This window comes from Lontra canadensis, unplaced genomic scaffold (genome assembly GCF_010015895.1).
Source record: "Lontra canadensis isolate GAN:19392208 unplaced genomic scaffold, GSC_riverotter_1.0 scaffold82, whole genome shotgun sequence".
In the NCBI taxonomy this organism is placed as follows: Eukaryota; Metazoa; Chordata; class Mammalia; order Carnivora; family Mustelidae; genus Lontra; species Lontra canadensis.
The window spans coordinates 4,977,346-4,996,596 of record NW_022631076.1 but is presented as its reverse complement, the minus strand read 5'-3'; positions in this window follow the sequence as shown (position 1 = coordinate 4,996,596).

The window sequence follows — 19,251 nt, the reverse complement described above, 5'->3', positions numbered from 1 at the left end:
AATTTAAAAAAAAAATATTGATACCCAGGTCCTAGTCCCAGAGATTTGTTCTGATTAGTTTAAGATTGGGCCTGAGTATCTGTTGTTTTGTTTTGGTTTTTTTTTAAGGTGTTATTTATTTATTTGACAGAGAGAGAGATCACAAGTAGGCAGAGAGGCAGGCAGAGAGAGAGAGAGAGGGAGAAGCAGGCTCCCTGATGAGCAGAGAGCCCAATGCAGGGCTTGATCCCAGGACCCTGAGATCAGGACCAGAGCCGAAGGCAGAGGCTTAACCCACTGAGCCACCCAGGCACCCCATATCTATAGTTTTATAAAACAGCCCAGATGATTCTTATATGTAGCTAGGGTAGAAAATATTTGTTAGAATGAGAAAACTAAATTAAGTGGAGAGGGTGGCCTGAGATGTTGATGATGTAAATATAATTTTAAAAATGGGAAATTAAGGAGTGGAAATCAAAATTAATGGTCTATGACTTCCCTTTTTTATTTATTTTTAATTAGTTGTTGCCATTACCCCCTTTTACGTGGTTAATAGCCACCCAATGTTTTTAGGTCCTTTTCCCCAAAACCTATAAATGTTATCTTCACCAAAAAAAGGAATCTTTGCAGATGCAATTAAATTAAGGGTCTGCATATGGGGAGATTCTCCTGGATAATCCAGATGGGCCCTAAATCCATTCACAAGTGTCCATAAAAGAGAGAGACAGCGGGAGAGTTGACACAGAGATAAGAGGAAAAGACAATGTAAAGTAGGAGCAGAGGATTCAGTGATTAGACCCCAAGGAGACACAGAGGCTGGAAGACGTAAAGAAGGAGGGGAGTGAGCCCCATTGCCATGTGACACTGAGTTCAAACTTCTAGCCTCCAGAACATGAAAAGAAAAAAAATTCTGTTGTTTTAACTCTTCACTTTTGTGGAAATTTGCTCTAGCATCCATAGGAAACTAATACACCTGGATTATGATAATCTGACTAAAATATACTTTTTACCTATAACAAATTTTTCTAAGGTCATATATTCTAAGGCAGTAAGAGTAAAGGGACAATAAGGGTATTCCTCTGTCTTAGCCCTCTGCTCTTTTCAAACTCCAGCCTCTCCAAACAGTCTTCCCAAATAGTCCTGGATTCCCCTGGGCTGCCTCACAAATGTCCTGAGACTTGGCTGCCTTGTCGTCTAGACGATACTTTTCATTTCCCACCTTGCATGCTCATAACACTGTGGCCATGTCTCTGATCACTGGCAACCCGACAGCCACCTTCCAAGAGTGCTACAGCCATGGCTGATATCTGTCTGTAGAACCAAAGACAAGGCTAAAACTAGAACCCATGATCTGGGCCAGTAGGCGGTCTATTGGATTGTTGCTTTCCAACTATCTCCTTGATTACACTTAAAATTATAGTTTAAAAGTGCAGTGTAAATTTGAGATGAGACAAATTAACTGGTTTCAGAAATACTATCCACACATTTACAAGCTTATTAGTGATTTCTCTAAGAACATAAAACCTTACTCTAATTGTTAAATGGCCCATTGCCTCATAATTCTAAAGTGACTATTATCAAGATTTGGATCCTCCATTGGAATAGAAAAACCTACACCTTCTTATCCGTTGTTATTTACTGGATATTTGATTTTAACAGTTCTTTGTGGCCACTTATGATCCATAAACAAAGGATTATTCAGGTTTTTACCTATAATCACAGCTAAGGACCCATATTTTAAAATGTCAGCCATTACTGATAAGACCTTTTCCTTTTAATTTTAAGGGTTTAGTGTGTTTATTTTGCTTCTTATTGTAAAGGAGGTCTATTTTTCATTGATAAATTATCAAGTGATCACTCAAGAAACAAATTTATAGACTAAATCTGCCACTTGTCAGAGTCGTTCAGTATCTCTCCATTCTGAAATGATTGATCCCCCTGGCTTACGGGTGACACACATGCATATGCTAGAATCAGATCATTAATAACCCCATCATTAACATTTTTTATACTTAATTCCAGTGGTAGGTATAAGGCATTTTTTTCCTTGAAGTTTAAACCTCAAATCACAATAATTCCCATTTATCAATTTATTATTCATCCTTAGAATTGATCATCTAAGTGTTTATCTGACCCCTTCTCTGCCTAGGTCTGTAATATCTGGCAATATAATCCATTCTTACATTGATATTTTGTAAAATCATAACAACATTAAGAGCATTAGACAAATACATCACTTCTATGTAACTTAATAATTAAAATTTTTGTAGACATTGGAACTTCCAATAGTTGAAAGAAGTTCTTATTTAAAAAAAATCTATAAATACAAAATAAATAACAAAATATAAAACCAAACCATTATTGTCACAGCTAAGGATTATTTTCCTTTCCATCTCACATTTGTTAATAAAAGACATATTCTGAGAAGATGAGAGTGAGGTGATTGATGGGAAGTTTCTCAATATTCTGAAAAGAATTCAAGTTCTGACAACATAGGCCAGCACGATCAGGGTGTATAAAATAGATGAGAATCCTATAAGTGGTCCAAAAAATGTTGGAAATGATCCTTAATGAGAGGATATCTAATGAGAGTAAATGAGGAAGTGTTCTATCCTAAGGCAAATCCTGGGAAATTGAGAAGTAAAATGGCGGGGGCAGGCGGGGGATTATTCTCATCCTTTCACTGAAAAGGCTGGTATCATCAATAAAAAATGTAATAATCAGCAGCACCCTGGTGGCTCAGTTGTTAAGCATCTGACTTTTGATTTTGGCTCAGGTCATGATGTCAGGGACATGAGATCAAGCCCCATGTTGGGCTTCTCCAGGGATGTGCAGCCTGCTTGGGACTCTCTCTCTCCTTCTCCCTCTGCCCCTCCCCCGCCTTAAAAATTTTTTTTTAAATATAATAATCATAATAGCTGGTTTGGCTGATTGCAGTGTTGATTATGAGAAGTATGTTTACTCCCTAAACAAAGTTAGGGTTTGTAGGAGCTTTTATAAATATGCCATCAATGAAGGCTGTGAATTGTTAATACAACATTCACTAAGCATCTCAGAAAAATTAATCCAATTGCAAAGGGGATTCATTAAAAGATTAGGAACTAGAATGATCTGGCTCAAGATTGCTGACAAAAAGTAAAAGACAAGTTATATCATTTATATTTTGGATGTAGAAATGTTGAGCTGAAGGAAAATTAATTATCTTCCCTGGAGGACACCAAAGAACAGAAATAGACTACAGATATGACTTCTGCCCTTTGCTATTTTAAGACATTTAAGATAACTTTGACATATTGAGAAAATTTTTCACGTTTTGTTTCATTCTACGTTTCCTGATATTTTTAAACTGAAGAGCTAATCACTCTTAAATATGATTCTCCAACTCCCCCTAATTTCAGGTTCATTTATGCAGTCAATTTTCTAATTGACATCTCTACCTGAATGTTGTGCAAGGACCTCTACCTCAGTATAATCAAAATAGAACTGTCCCCCAAAGGAGATGCATATGGTTACAAACATTCACACCCAGACACACGCACTGCAAAACCTTCTTTATTTCTCCTTTATCGGTAAGCATCTCAGTAGGACATTTACCCATTCACTAAAGCTGGAAATCTGAGTTATCTCCACCTCTAGCTCCCTTTCCCATACTCTCCAAAATCCAATTTCTGTCTATGCTTCTTAGTTTTTCCCTTTGACATCATGGCAGGCAAGTGCATGAATAGCATCCCATCACCTATACTCCCCAGTTAAGCCTGTGCAGACATAATTAAACAATCACAATATCCATACCTGCGAATTCTGAATTCACCACCACATAATAATTCCTCAAAACAATGCTCCTCGCAGACCCACCAGCTAACTTGTCTTTCCAGTCCTTGATATTTCTAGTTCTTCCTCTCTATCATAACTTCCTCACTTCTGGATTATGTTATTTCTTTTCTGAACTACTTCAATGACCCCTTTGTTGTTCTTCCTGCCTCTGGTCTTCACCCTATATGATTTACTCTCAGTATTGCTGCCAGAAGGATCCTTCTAAAAATGCAAATATGTCTGTGACAGATTCCTAAAGAAACAGAAAAAAAAAATCCCATGATTTCTCCATTGTAAACTTTGAAGTCTTTAGTTGCCAGAAGGGAGGTCAGTAGGAGGATGGGTTAAGTGGGTGACGGGGATTAAAGAGTGCACTTGCGGTCAACCTGGGGTGTTGCATGGAAATGTTGAATCACTGTGTTGTACACCTGCAACTAATATTACACTGTATGTTAAGTAACTGGAATTAAATAATAACTTAAAGTATTCTTTAGTATAGTTTATAAAGTTCTCCATATCCTGCATATGCACACCTGTCCATTCTTAATCTCACCACTTCCTGCCTTAATGCTTTAGTGCAACCAAACTATTTTCAGTACCCTAACTTTTTCATGATTCGTCTCCCATCACCTTCACTCATGCTTTCCCTGTTGCCAGAAATATCCTTTTTACCCCTCATGCCACCTAATTTACTCTTTCTTTACCTTTAAGTCTCAACTGAGACATGGATTTCTCATAAAATCATTCTCTGACCCTTTGTATTTCCCCACTCCATATGCACACACTACTTTTGGACTGGTAGCTTGAGTCTGCTTCTGTTGTAACCATTCATGCCTAAGTCAAGGCACTGAAAATATCTTTGTATAGTTATTTATTTAGTGATATCTCCCTGGCTACCTCCATAAGGATAAGGACCAGTGCAGGTAAATTTCTTGAGTCTGCAAATCTCCAGAGTCTATTTATTGGGGACCCAATAAATGTTTGTTAATATGAACTCAGTGGAAACTAAAGTAAGCATTCCAATATCAAACTTTCCATGCAGATGTTGACAACATAGAAGTTATTCAACAGAATGGATAAGGAAGATATGACATAAACATATACAGTGGAATATTGTGCAGCCATAAAAAAGGATAAGATCATGTCATTTGCAACATGGATGCCCCTAAAAGGTGTTATGCTAAGTGAAAGACAGAGAAAGACAAATACATTATTTCACTCATCTGTGGAATCTAAAAAACACCAAATGGATAAAGAAACAAACCAAAAGCAGAATCAGACCTATAAAGACAGAGATCAAACTGATGGTTGCCAGAGAGAAGGGAGAATGGGAAGATGGGGAAAGTGGGTGAAGGAGAGTGGGAGATCTCCCAATGATAGAGTGAATAAGCCACAGGAATAAAAGGCACAGCATAAAGAGTGTAGTCGATGATATTTTAATAGTGTCACACGGTGACAGAGGGAGGTTACACTTGTGGTGAGCATAGCATATTGTATAAACTTGTTGAATCACTATGTTGCAACCTACAACTATATTGAAATAAAATCATTTATTATTCAACCATTAAAAGAGTGAAATCTTGCCATTTATGATAACAATCAGACCTTGCAGGCATTATGTTAATGGAAATAAGTCAGACAGAGAAAGATAAATACCCAATGATCTCTCTTATGGTTGGAATCTAAAAAGCAAACAATAACAACAACAAAAAGCAAACAAGCTCATAAATACAGGGAAAAGATTGGTAGTTGCCAGAGTCAAGGGTTGGAGGATGGGAAAAATGGGTAAAGGGGGTCAAGAGGTTAAAAACATAATAATAATATAGTGAACAATAAATATTTCTGAAAGACAGGAAATGAGGAAAGGAAAGGCAGAACAAAGGTTTATTGACTAAATCAAATTCTACTGTAATCATTTATTTATTTATACGTTTTTTTCTTTTAAAGTAGAGCTTGCCAATCTATTAGTATTTGGTTAGCATTATTTTATAACTGTCGAAATAATGGTTCTTTTTTTATTTTTTTTCCAAGTTATTGTGGCAGAAGCTCAGGCTCTGATATTTGACTCTACAAGTAGTGGAAACAGTACTACATGGTAAAAGGGTGCTTTACTTTGCTAGGGCTGCCGTAATAAAACATCAAAGACTGGGTGAAATTCAGTATCACAAAAATTCAGTCTCACAGTTATAGAGGCCAGAAGTCCAAGATCAAGATATTGGCAGGTTTGGTTTCTTCTGAACCTTCTCACTGTGTCCTCACGTGGTCCCCTAATCATCTGTATGTGTATCCTAAGCTCCTCTTTTTATATAGACACCAGTCATAGGAGATAAGGGCCTGCCTTACGATCTCATTTAACTTTAAATACCTCTTTAAAGGCCCTATCTCTAAATACCATCATGTTCTAAGAAAATGAGGGTTAGGGCTTCAACATACCAATTTTGGAAGAACACAAGAAGGCAATATATGCCAGGAATTTTCTTTAACAAGGATTCCCCCTAATAAATAAAATAAAATAACTGTTAAATCACTATGTTGTAATTAATATAACATTGTATGTTAACTACACCAGAATTACAGTTTAAAAAGAGAGGTGCGCCTGGGTGGTTCAGTCAGTTAAGCGTCTGCCTTCGGCTCAGGTCATGATCTCAGGGTCCAGGGATCCTGTCCTTCATTGGGATCCTCGCTTAGTGGATAGTCTGTTTGTCACTCTGCCCCTCCCCTGCTTACTCTCTCTCTCTTTTTCTCTCTAATAAATAAATAAAATATTTTTAAAAAATAAAATTTAAAAAAAGGGAGCAATCTTGGGGGATCACTTTTGGGGAGAAAAGTAATAGAAATTTCTGTACTTTGATTATGTTGTTTGCATGACTCTATTTACTTGTTAAAACTCATAGAACCACACATCAAAAATAGTCAATTTTACCATATGGAAATTAAAAATAAATTTAAAACATATTGTGCAGAGGAGTATCTATGTTTCCTTGGGGTTTTGTTTATATATATGATACCTGTAATATATATCATAAAACTCATGCATGCTCATACATGTATATAAGCCATTTCCAGAACCTAGCAAGAAACTGAGAGGTTGCCACTAGGAAGATTAGAGGTTCCACTGTGTGAGGGAGAGTCTCCATTTTCATTGTGCATAATCTTATTATTGTTTGAGTTCTTTACCATATCGGTATAACACTTTCCAATTAAAGAAACACTAAACTAAAAGAATATATAAACATTTTGGTGTTGCAGTCTTGGAGACTATTAAGGTAAATTTTCCTTCCTTACAAGACAAATGAAGTATCCTCTTTCCTTGAATACGGATACAATTAGGCTATAAAAAAATTTCTGCAGGTTATTTGGCCAGCAAAATCTGTGTGAACACTGGGGTTCCAGGCTTTCCCTGGTCCTCAAGAGATTCCAACAATTACTCTCTGGTGAGAAGCACAAGCCAAAAATCAATGAAGGTAAAAGTAGAAGGTTGTTCCACGGTGGGAATGGCCTGTTTCATCGATAGCTGTCAGCACAATCTTTGGAAGTAAAAACGACTGTGAATAATATAGGAACTTAATGCTCGGGATGCCCAACATGGTTGCCAGCCAAAACTTTATATATACAAGAATGTCTAATAAGTTTTCCTTTCAAACTGCCAATGAAACATATTAGAGCTATAGAATTCACTTGTAATAAAGAAAGCTTTAAACAGTGTGCTGTGCAACAGAGCTTTGCTGAGTGTCCCAAATGACTGGACACAGTAATGGCCTTCTCTCCCAGTTGTATGGCCACTCTGGAAGGCCACACAACTTCTTGCTAAGTTCTGGATGCAGGTCAAGATTGACTGCCTCACCAGTGACGAATCTCAGACATCCCCAGACTTTCCCACCTTCTGAGAAGAAGGTACTACTACAACATCTTAATAAAAAGTAACATAAAGACTGGATTTTTTAGGGGCGCCTGGGTGGCTCAGTGGGTTAAAGCCTCTGCTTTCGGCTCAGGTCATGATCCCAGAGTCCTGGGATCAAGCCCTGCATCAGGCTCTCTGCTCAGCAGGGAGCCTGCTTCCCTCTCTTTCTCTGCCTGCCTCTCTGCCTGTGATCTCTCTGTCTGTCAAATAAATAAATAAAATCTTAAAAAAAAAAAGACTGGATTTTTTTTTAAAAAATCTGCATGCCTGTGTATATGTATTTATGAATGAATAAACTTCTCTAGGTTGTTTTATGCTCCCTTGATTGTCGACTATGAAATATTTCACTGGGACATTTCTATTTCATTCTGTCTATCTTTATGTAAAGGGAGATTGTGTTTATATGGTAGGCACAAAGGAAAACAGCTGATGAATCTAAGAGTGAAAATGGTACTGTTTTTGTGCAGAAACACATTTGTGTCCCATACCAGAAGCTCTCTTTTTCTTTAAAAATTTATTTTCCAGAGAGAGAGAGAGAGTGAGTGCACAAGCAAAGGGAGCAGCAGGCAGAGAGCAAAGCAAGCTCCCTACTGAGCAAGGACCTGGATGCAGGATTGGATCCCAGAATGCTGAGATCATGACTAAAGCAGAAGGCAGCTGCTTAACTGACTGAGCCACCCAGGCACCCCAGAAGCTCTCTTTAAAATATTTGCTAGTTGAAGGGGTACCAGCATGGCTTAGTTGGTTAAGCATCTGCCTTCCACTCATGCCATGATCCTGGGGTCCTAGGATAGAGCCTCATGTTGGACTCCTCATCAGGGAGTCTGCTTCTCCTTCTCCCTCTGCCCCTCCCCTACTCATGCTCTCACTCTCACTCTAGCTCTCGCTCTCTCTCTCTCAAATAAAATCCTCAAAAAATTTTGTAAAAATAAAATATTTGCTAGTTAAAACATGATGCTGGAAACTTGGAAGAGTTTTGCCATTTTTGCTTGTTTTAAACTTTAATTAGGAAGTTTAATTCTCACACAGAAAAGTGTATGGGATATAAATGAAGAACTCTATATTATTAAAATTTTTGAGGGTGTAAATGCTTTACCAGATATATGTGCTATAAATATTTCTCCTAGTTCCTCACTTTCCTTTTCATTTTTTAAGTCTCTTTCAAAAAGCATCATTGGGGGCACCTGGATGGCTCAGTGGATTAAACCTCTGCCTTTGGCTCAGGTCATGATCTCAGGGTCCTGGGATCGAGCCCTGCATCGGGCTCTCTGCTCAGTGGGGAGCCTGCTTCCTCCTCTCTCTCTCTCTCTCTCTGCCTGCCTCTCCACCTACTTGAGATTGAAATAAATAATATCTTTTTTAAAAAAAAAGCATCATTGTTGATTTCCACTAAAAGAAATATATGTGTTTTTTAGGTTTACTGAGTTTTTAGTCAAGTCTAATAAATATTTGCCTATTTCATGTCTACAAAGATATTCTATGTTTTCTTCTAGAACCATTATATTTTTAGATTTTATGTAGAAGGTTATGAAATTTGTGGGCATAGAGTTGTTCATAGTACTGCTTTATTATCATCTCAGTGTACATGAGATCTGCATTGATATTCTTTCTTTCATTTCTAATATTAGTATTTTTGTGTCCTCTCTTTTGTATCAGTTAATGTGTCTAGAGGAGTATCAACTTTATTGATCTTTTCAAAGAACCACGTTTTGGTTTTATCAATTCTATTGATTTTCTCTATTGATTTCCTGTTTCTAATTTCATTGACTTTTGCTCCACATTTTTTTTTTGTCTTCTTCCTTTTCTTCCTCCTCTTCTTCTTTCTTCTCATCTCCTTTTTCTTTTCTTCTTTTCCTTCTTCTTATTCTTCCACCTTTTCTTCTTTTGCTTACTCTATATTTAATTTCTTCTTATTTTTCTAGTTCCTAAGGTAGAACTTAGTTTATTGATTTTTAGATCTTTCATCTTTTAAATATATGTATTTAAATCCCACAAACATTAATGTTACTGTTTCATTTTTATTTCATTCAAAATAATTTTTAATTTGAGATTTCTTCTTTGATTCATGTATCATTTTAAAATGTGTTGTTTAATCTCCAAGTATTTTTGTATTTTCTAGTTGTCTGTTGTTGAGAATTAGTTTAATTCCAGTGTTGTCTGAGAAAAGACATTATATGATTTCTGTTGCTTTAAATTTTTTACAGTGTGTTTTATGGCCCAGGATGTGTTCTGTTTGGTGAATGTTCCATATGAGCTTGAGAAGAATGTGTATTCTGCTGTTGTTGGATGAATTACTCTATAAATGGCCACTGTATTCAGTTGATTGATGGTGTTATGTTAAACTATGTCCTTACTGATTTTCTTCCGATTAGATCTGTCCATTTCTGAAAGAAGGCTGTTGATTTATCCAGCAATAGTAGTGGATTCATCTATTTCTCCTGGTAGTTCTATTACTTTTATATTCACATATTTTGATGTCTCTTTTAGGCACATACATGTTATACCTTCTTAAAGAAATGACCACTTTATCATTATGTAATGTCCCTATGTTTTATCCTATCTGTATGTACAAATTCATCCATATGATTGGGGAATAGACTCTTACATATTATTCTAATTCTTGGAACTTTGTTGAGATTTGCTTTATCATCCAATCTGTAGTCAATCTTTATAAATATTCTCTGTGTTTTTGGTGGGGAAGACTTTTGTTGAGTAAGATATTGAGTAGATTGATTTTGGTAAATTTTTTTTTTTTTTTTTTTGGTGATCTTGCTTTTCAAGTAATTAACAATTTTTAACTATTGAGAATAGGTTATTTAAAATAGCTCATTATAATTAATTTACTGCCCTTTTGGCCTAATATACATTTTAAAGGCATGCTATTAAGTACCTATAAGTATACAGTTGCATTTTTCTAATAATCCATTCAATGAAAGAACAATATTTTCATCAGATTCATTTCCTTAAGTTTGGTGTCTAGCTTTCTCCTTGTTCTCCTGGATTTAATATGCAACCACTTGTTTCAAAATCATTTAATATCACCAAGGAAATACTGAGGGAAGAGAGTATGAACTCACATACTTATTATGATAATATATACCTTACAAGTAACTCAATTACATGTTTTATCCTTTTATTATTTTATTATTACTGTATAACAAACCACTGCAAAATGCATTATCATAAAATAATAAGCATCTGTTATCAGTATGGATCTGTAGATCATTTGCACAATTATTGGGATTTTAGCTGGGCTCACTCACACATCTACTGTCAGCTGGCTGATCATCTGTGGGCTAGTTGGTCTTGAAGATAATCAGGTCTTCCATTCATGTGGTCTCCCATTCTCCAGCAGGCTTGCTCTTGTGTCAGTGGCCAAAGTTCAAAGAGTAGTTTGAAATACTGCCATTCCATTGTTGGCATTGACATACTATCATTTCTATTGAATTTATTGGCTAGAGCTAGTAACAAGACCAGACTAGACAAGAGTTTGGGAAATAGACCACCTCTTAATTGGAGGAACTTCAAATTACATTGCAAAATGTGAAAGTAGGAGAAAGGATAAAGAACTTGGGACAGATTTGCATCAGTCAATAACATATGCAAATCTTAGGGGATGTATAATGTAAGAGAAATGAAAGAGGATAAAATGATTCATTTTCATTCATGTTACATGATTCCCCCCCTTGTAACATTATATCAGAATTATCTCTATAATTAAGTATAATATTAGTGGAGGAAATTTTGGAGAAAAAATATGCAAAAGAGAATGGAGAGGTCACTTCAACCCTATGTTTTTTACAAAGTGAACTCTAAGAATGCTTTTCTATCTTTCCTGGTACATAATATTTAATTTGGAATTCATCACTTAGGATGATATTATCTAATGCTACTTTAGGTTTTAACCTGGACTAGCTACTGTATTTCCTGGCAACCATGCCAAAAACTCAAATATATATAAAGTCCCAGAGGATGAAGGTACCTAATACTTTTGTTTAAGAAGAAGAGTAGGGGGAGGAGTCAAGATGGCGGAGAAGTAGCAGCTGAGACTACTTCAGGTTGCGGGAGATCAGCTAGATAGCTTATCTAACGATTGCAAACACCTACAAATCCAACGGGAGATCGAAGAGAAGAAGAACAGCAATTCTAGAAACAGAAAATCAACCACTTTCTGAAAGGTAGGACTGGCAGAGAAGTGAATCCAAAGCGACGGGAAGATAGACCTCGGGGGGAGGGGCCAGCTCCCGGCAAGCGGCGGAGCAACGGAGCACAAAATCGGGACTTTTAAAAGTCTGTTCCGCTGAGGGACATCGCTCCAGAGGCTTAACTGGGGTAAAGCGCACGCGGGGTCAGCGTGGCCTCAGGTCCCGCAGGGTCACAGAAGGATCGGGGGTGTCTGAGTGTCGCAGAGCTTACAGATATTAGAACCGGGAAGCCGGCTACAGAGACAGAGCCGAGGAGTGAGCTCTAAACTCGGGTTTACCTTGAACCGGTCTCAGGCTCGGTCAGCTCGGAGCGTGGCCAGAGGCCAGGGTGAAGGGAGCAATTGGGCGCTGTTCTCTGAGGGCGCACTGAGGAGTGGGGCCCCGGACTCTCGGCTCCTCCGGGCCGGAGACAGGGCGGCCGCCATCTTCGTTCCCGTCCTCCGGACTCTACGGAAAGCGCTCAGGGAACAAAAGCTCCCGAAAGCAAACCCGAGCGGATTACTCAGCCCGGACCCTGGTAAGGGCGGTGCAACTCCACCTGGGGCAAAGACACTTGAGAATCACTACAACAGGCCCCTCCCCGAGAAGATCAAAAAGAAACCCAGCCAGGACCAAGTTCACCTACCAAGGAGTGCAGTTTCAATACCAAGGAGAGCAGCGGAATTCCAGAGGAGGAGAAAGCAAAGCACGGAACTCATGGCTTTCTCCCCATGATTCTTTAGCCTTGCAGTTAATTTAATTTTTTTTTTTCTTTTTCAATTTTTTTTCTCTTCTTCTGCTAAATTTTTTTAACTTTTACCCTTTTCTTTTTTAACGTTTTTTAACTAGTTCATCTAATATATATATATTTTTTTCCTTTTTATATTTTTTCATTATTGGTTTTCTTTTTTTGTTTCTTTTTTCTTTTTCTTTTTTTTTCTTTTCCTTTTTTCTTTCTGAACCTCTTTATATCCCCTTCCCCACCCCTCACGATTTGGGATCTCTTCTGATTTGGCTAAAGCATATTTTCCTGGGGTTGTTGCCACCCTTTTAGTATTTTACTAGTTCCTTCATATACTCTTATCTGGACAAAATGACAAGGAGGAAAAATTCACCACAAAAAAAAGAACAAGAGGCAGTACCAAAGGCTAGGGACCTAATCAATAAAGACATTGGTAATATGTCAGATCTAGAGTTCAGAATGACGATTCTCAAGGTTCTAGCCGGGCTCGAAAAAGGCATGGAAGATATTAGAGAAACCCTCTCGGGAGATATAAAAGCCCTTTCTGGAGAAATAAAAGAACTAAAATCTAATCAAGTTGAAATCAAAAAAGCTATTAATGAGGTGCAATCAAAAATGGAGGCTCTCACTGCTAGGATAAATGAGGCAGAAGAAAGAATTAGCGATATAGAAGACCAAATGACAGAAAATAAAGAAGCTGAGCAAAAGAGGGACAAACAGCTACTGGACCACGAGGGCAGAATTCGAGAGATAAGTGACACCATAAGACGAAACAACATTAGAATCATTGGGATTCCAGAAGAAGAAAGAGAGAGGGGAGCAGAAGGTATATTGGAGAGAATTATTGGAGAGAATTTCCCCAATATGGCAAAGGGAACAAGCATCAAAATCCAGGAGGTTCAGAGAACCCCCCTCAAAATCAATAAGAATAGGTCCACACCCCATCATCTAATAGTCAAATTTACAAGTCTTAGTGACAAAGAGAAAATCCTGAAAGCAGCCCGGGAGAAGTCTGTAACATACAATGGTACAAATATTAGATTGGCAGCAGACTTATCCACAGAGACCTGGCAGGCCAGAAAGAGCTGGCATGATATATTCAGAGCACTAAACGAGAAAAACATGCAGCCAAGAATACTATATCCAGCTAGGCTATCATTGAAAATAGAAGGAGAGATTAAAAGCTTCCAGGACAAACAAAAACTGAAAGAATTTGCAAACACCAAAGCAGCTCTACAGGAAATATGGAAAGGGGTCCTCTAAGCAAAGAGAGAGCCTAAAAGTAGGAGATCAGAAAGGAACAGAAACAATATACAATAACAGTCACCTTACAGGCAATACAATGGCACTAAATTCATATCTCTCAATAGTTACCCTGAATGTTAATGGGCTAAATGCCCCAATCAAAAGACACAGGGTATCAGAATGGGTAAAAAAACAAAACCCATCTATATGTTGCCTACAAGAAACTCATTTGAAACCCGAAGACACCTTCAGATTTAAAGTGAGGGGGTGGAAAAGAATTTGCCATGCTAATGGACATCAGAAGAAAGCAGGAGTGGCAATCCTTATATCAGATCAATTAGATTTTAAGCCAAAGACTATAATAAGAGATGAGGAAGGACACTATATCATACTCAAAGGATCTGTCCAACAAGAAGATCTAACAATTTTAAATATCTATGCCCCTAACGTGGGAGCAGCCAACTATATAAACCAATTAATAACAAAATCAAAGAAACACATCAACAATAATACAATAATAGTAGGGGACTTTAACACTCCCCTCACTGAAATGGACAGATCATCCAAGCAAAAGATCAACAAGGAAATAAAGGCCTTAAATGACACACTGGACCAGATGGATATCACAGATATATTCAGAACATTTCATCCCAAAGCAACAGAATACACATTCTTCTCTAGTGCCCATGGAACATTCTCCAGAATAGATCACATCCTCGGTCCTAAATCAGGTCTCAACCGGTATCAAAAGATTGGGATCATTCCCTGCATATTTTCAGACCACAATGCTCTGAAGCTAGAACTCAATCACAAGAGGAAATTTGGAAAGAACCCAAATACATGGCGACTAAACAGCATCCTTCTAAAGAATGAATGGGTCAACCAGGAAATTAAAGAAGAATTGAAAAAATTCATGGAAACAAATGATAATGAAAACACAACAGTTCAAAATCTGTGGGACACAACAAAGGCAGTCCTGAGAGGAAAATATATAGCGGTACAAGCCTTTCTCAAGAAACAAGAAAGGTCTCAGGTACACAACCTAACCCTACACTTAAAGGAGCTGGAGAAAGAACAAGAAAGAAACCCTAAACCCAGCAGCAGAAGAGAAATCATAAAGATCAGAGCAGAAATCAATGAAATAGAAACCAAAAAAACAATAGAACAAATCAATGAAACTAGGAGCTGGTTCTTTGAAAGAATTAATAAGATTGATAAACCCCTGGCCAGACTTATCAAAAAGAGAAGAGAAAGGACCCAAATCAATAAAATCATGAATGAAAGAGGAGAGATCACAACTAACACCAAAGAAATACAGACAATCATAAGAACATATTATGAGCAACTCTATGCCAACCAATTTGACAATCTGGAAGAAATGGATGCATTCCTAGAGACATTTAAATTACCACAACTGAACCAGGAAGAAATAGAAAGCCTGAACAGACCCATAACCAGTAAAGAGATTGAAACAGTCATCAAAAATCTCCAAACAAACAAAAGCCCAGGGCCAGACGGCTTCCCGGGGGAATTCTACCAAACATTTAAGGAAGAACTAATTCCTATTCTCCTGAAACTGTTCCAAAAAATAGAAATGGAAGGAAAACTTCCAAACTCATTTTATGAGGCCAGCATCACCTTGATCCCAAAACCAGACAAGGATCCCATCAAAAAAGAGAACTACAGACCAATATCCTTGATGAACACAGATGCAAAAATTCTCACCAAAATACTAGCCAATAGGATTCAACAGTACATTAAAAGGATTATTCACCACAACCAAGTGGGATTTATTCCAGGGCTGCAAGGTTGGTTCAACATCCGCAAATCAATCAATGTGATACAACACATTAATAAAAGAAAAAACAGGAACCATATGATACTCTCCATAGATGCTGAAAAAGCATTTGACAAAGTATAGCATCCCTTCCTGATCAAAACTCTTCAAAGTGTAGGGATAGAGGGCACATACCTCAATATTATCAAAGCCATCTATGAAAAACCCATCGCAAATATCATTCTCAATGGAGAAAAACTGAAAGCATTTCCACTAAGGTCAGGAACACGGCAGGGATGTCCGTTATCACCACTGCTATTCAACATAGTACTAGAAGTCCTAGCCTAAGCAATCAGACAACAAAAGGAAATTAAAGGCATCCAAATCGGCAAAGAAGAAGTCAAACTATCACTCTTCGCAGATGATATGATACTATATGTGGAAAACCCAAAAGACTCCACTCCAAAACTGCTAGAACTGGTACAGGAATTCAGTAAAGTGTCAGGATATAAAATCAATGCACAGAAATCAGTTGCATTTCTCTACACCAACAACAAGACAGAAGAAAGAGAAATTAAGGAGTCCATCCCATTTACAATTGCACCCAAAACTATAAGATACCTAGGAATAAACCTAACCAAAGAGACTAAGAATCTGTACACAGAAAACTATAAAGTACTCATGAAAGAAATTGAGGAAGACACAAAGAAATGGAAAAATGTTCCATGCTCCTGGATTGGAAGAATAAATATTGTGAAAATGTCTATGCTACCTAAAGCAATCTACACATTTAATGCAATTCCTATCAAAGTACCATCCATTTTTTTCAAAGAAATGGAACAAATAATCCTAAAATTTATATGGAACCAGAAAAGACCGCGAATAGCCAAAGGAATATTGAAAAAGAAAGCCAAAGTCGGTGGCATCACAATTCCAGACTTCAAGCTCTACTACAAAGCTGTCATCATCAAGACAGCATGGTACTGGCACAAAAACAGACACATAGATCAATGGAACAGAATAGAGAGCCCAGAAATAGACCCTCAACTCTATGGTCAACTAATCTTTGACAAAGGAGGAAAGAATGTCCAATGGAAAAAAGACAGCCTCTTCAATAAATGGTGTTGGGAAAATTGGACAGCCACATGCAGAAAAATGAAATTGGATCATTTCCTTACACCACACACGAAAATAGACTCAAAATGGATGAAGGACCTCAATGTGAGAAAGGAATCCATCAACATCCTTGAGGAGAACACAGGCAGCAACCTCTTCGACCTCAGCCGCAGCAACATCTTCCTAGGAACATTGCCAAAGGCAAGGGAAGCAAGGGCAAAAATGAACTATTGGGATTTTATCAAGATCAAAAGCTTTTGCACAGCAAAGGAAACAGTTCACAAAACCAAAAGACAACTGACAGAATGGGAGAAGATATTTGCAAATGACATATCAGATAAAGGGCTAGTGTCCAGAATCTATAAAGAACTTAGCAAACTCAACACCCAAAGAACGAATAATCCAATCAAGAAATGGGCAGAAGACATGAACAGACATTTCTGCAAAGAAGACAGCCAGATGGCCAACAGACACATGAAAAAGTGCTCCATATCACTCGGCATCAGGGAAATACAAATCAAAACCACAATGAGATACCACCTCACACCAGTCAGAATGGCTAAAATTAACAAGTCAGGAAATGACAGATGCTGGCGAGAATGCGGAGAAAGGGGAACCCTCCTACACTGTTGGTGGGAATGCAAGCTGGTGCAACCACTCTGGAAAACAGCATGGAGGTTCCTCAAAATGTTGAAAATAGAACTACCCTATGACCCAGCAATTGCACTGCTGGGTATTTACCCCAAAGATACAAACGTAGTGATCCGAAGGGGCACGTGCACCCGAATGTTTATAGCAGCAATGTCTACAATAGCCAAACTATGGAAAGAACCTAGATGTCCATCAACAGACGAATGGATAAAGAAGATGTGGTATATATACACAATGGAATACTATGCAGCCATCAAAAGAAATGAAATCTTGCCATTTGCGACGACGTGGATGGAACTAGAGGGTATCATGCTTAGCGAAATAAGTCAATCGGAGAAAGACAACTATCATATGATCTCCCTGATATGAGGGAGAGGAGATGCAACATGGGGGGTTAAGGGGGTAGGAGAAGAGTAAATGAAGCAAGATGGGATTGGGAGGGAGATAAACCATAAGTGACTCTTAATCTCACAAAACAAACTGAGGGTTGCTGGGGGGGAGGGGGTTTTGGGGGGATGGGGTTATTATGGACATTGGGGAGGGTATGTGCTATGATGAGTGTGGGGAAGTGTGTAAACCTGGCGATTCACAGACCTGTACCCCTGGGGAAAAAAAAATATATGTTTATAAAAAATAAAATTTAAAAAAAAAAAAAAAAAAAAAAGAAGAAGAGTAGAAGAATGGGGCAAAATCCTGGCTCCTAAAATGCCCTAAGTGCCTTTGCTGTGACATAATCCTCCCAAGACCTTCACCTCTAAATATCTAATTGCCTTGAAATGACTGGTTTTGGCTCAGCCATCCAGGGATTTATCTAAACCCTTATTTAAGCCATTTAAACTTTCAGCCAGTACAATCTTCTGGGAATATCGAGTTTCATATGTGTTTTGAGAGTTCTCAACTCTTCAGCTGTAATTATACCCCCTTGAACGCAATAGAAAGGTATTTGGTACTTTCGGTTTTCAGATCCATTTACAGAAAAGACCACAGTCCTAATGCTTCTATTACATCAAAAAAAAAAAAAAATGTGTGTATGCTCATGCATGTGCCTACTGGCTTTTGTATTTTATAATATGAATTAAGATAAAGATAATTTTCTCCTTAAAACTCTTTATTAACTTTACATGTTGCCCATATGCTAATAAAATTGGTAAAACTTTCTTTTCTCAAGCTATAAAAAAGCAAAATTGTTCTTCATTTAGGTTTTCCCCATGTTCGTTCAGCTTTGGTACAAGAACATAATGCAGCAAGTTACCATTTTATAATTTTATTTTTATTCCTCTTTTAGGATTATTTTCAATATTTTTTCCTATTGGAAATGTGCAAGAAAAAAGAAACTCATAACTTCCTCACTTCCTGTGGGAGTTAATGGCTGCTAAGGATAATAACCAGCAGAGTACTGTAAGGTATATTAATGTTCCTACAGTTGTCGCATTGAAACAATTTTATCATCAAGAATTTGAACTATCGCAGCACCTGCGTGGCTCAGTGGGTTAAGCCTCTGCCTTCAGCTCGGGTCATCATCTCAGGGTCCTAGGATCAAGCCCCGCATCGGGCTCTCTGCTCGGCGGGGAGCCTGCTTCCTCTCTCTCTCTCTGCCTGCCTCTCTGCCTACTTGTGATCTCTCTCTGTCAAATAAATAAATAAAAATCTTTAAGTTAAAATAAATAAATAAATAAATAAATAAAAGAATTTGAACTATCAAGTTTATATGGTAAAAATAAAATAAAAATAAAAGTTTTAATAGATGATAAGGATCGTTAGAATTGAGATAGATTGAAAGATGATAGATTATTGATAGATGATTGCTTGGTAGATGTTTTTTATATTTTTTTGTATTTGTAAA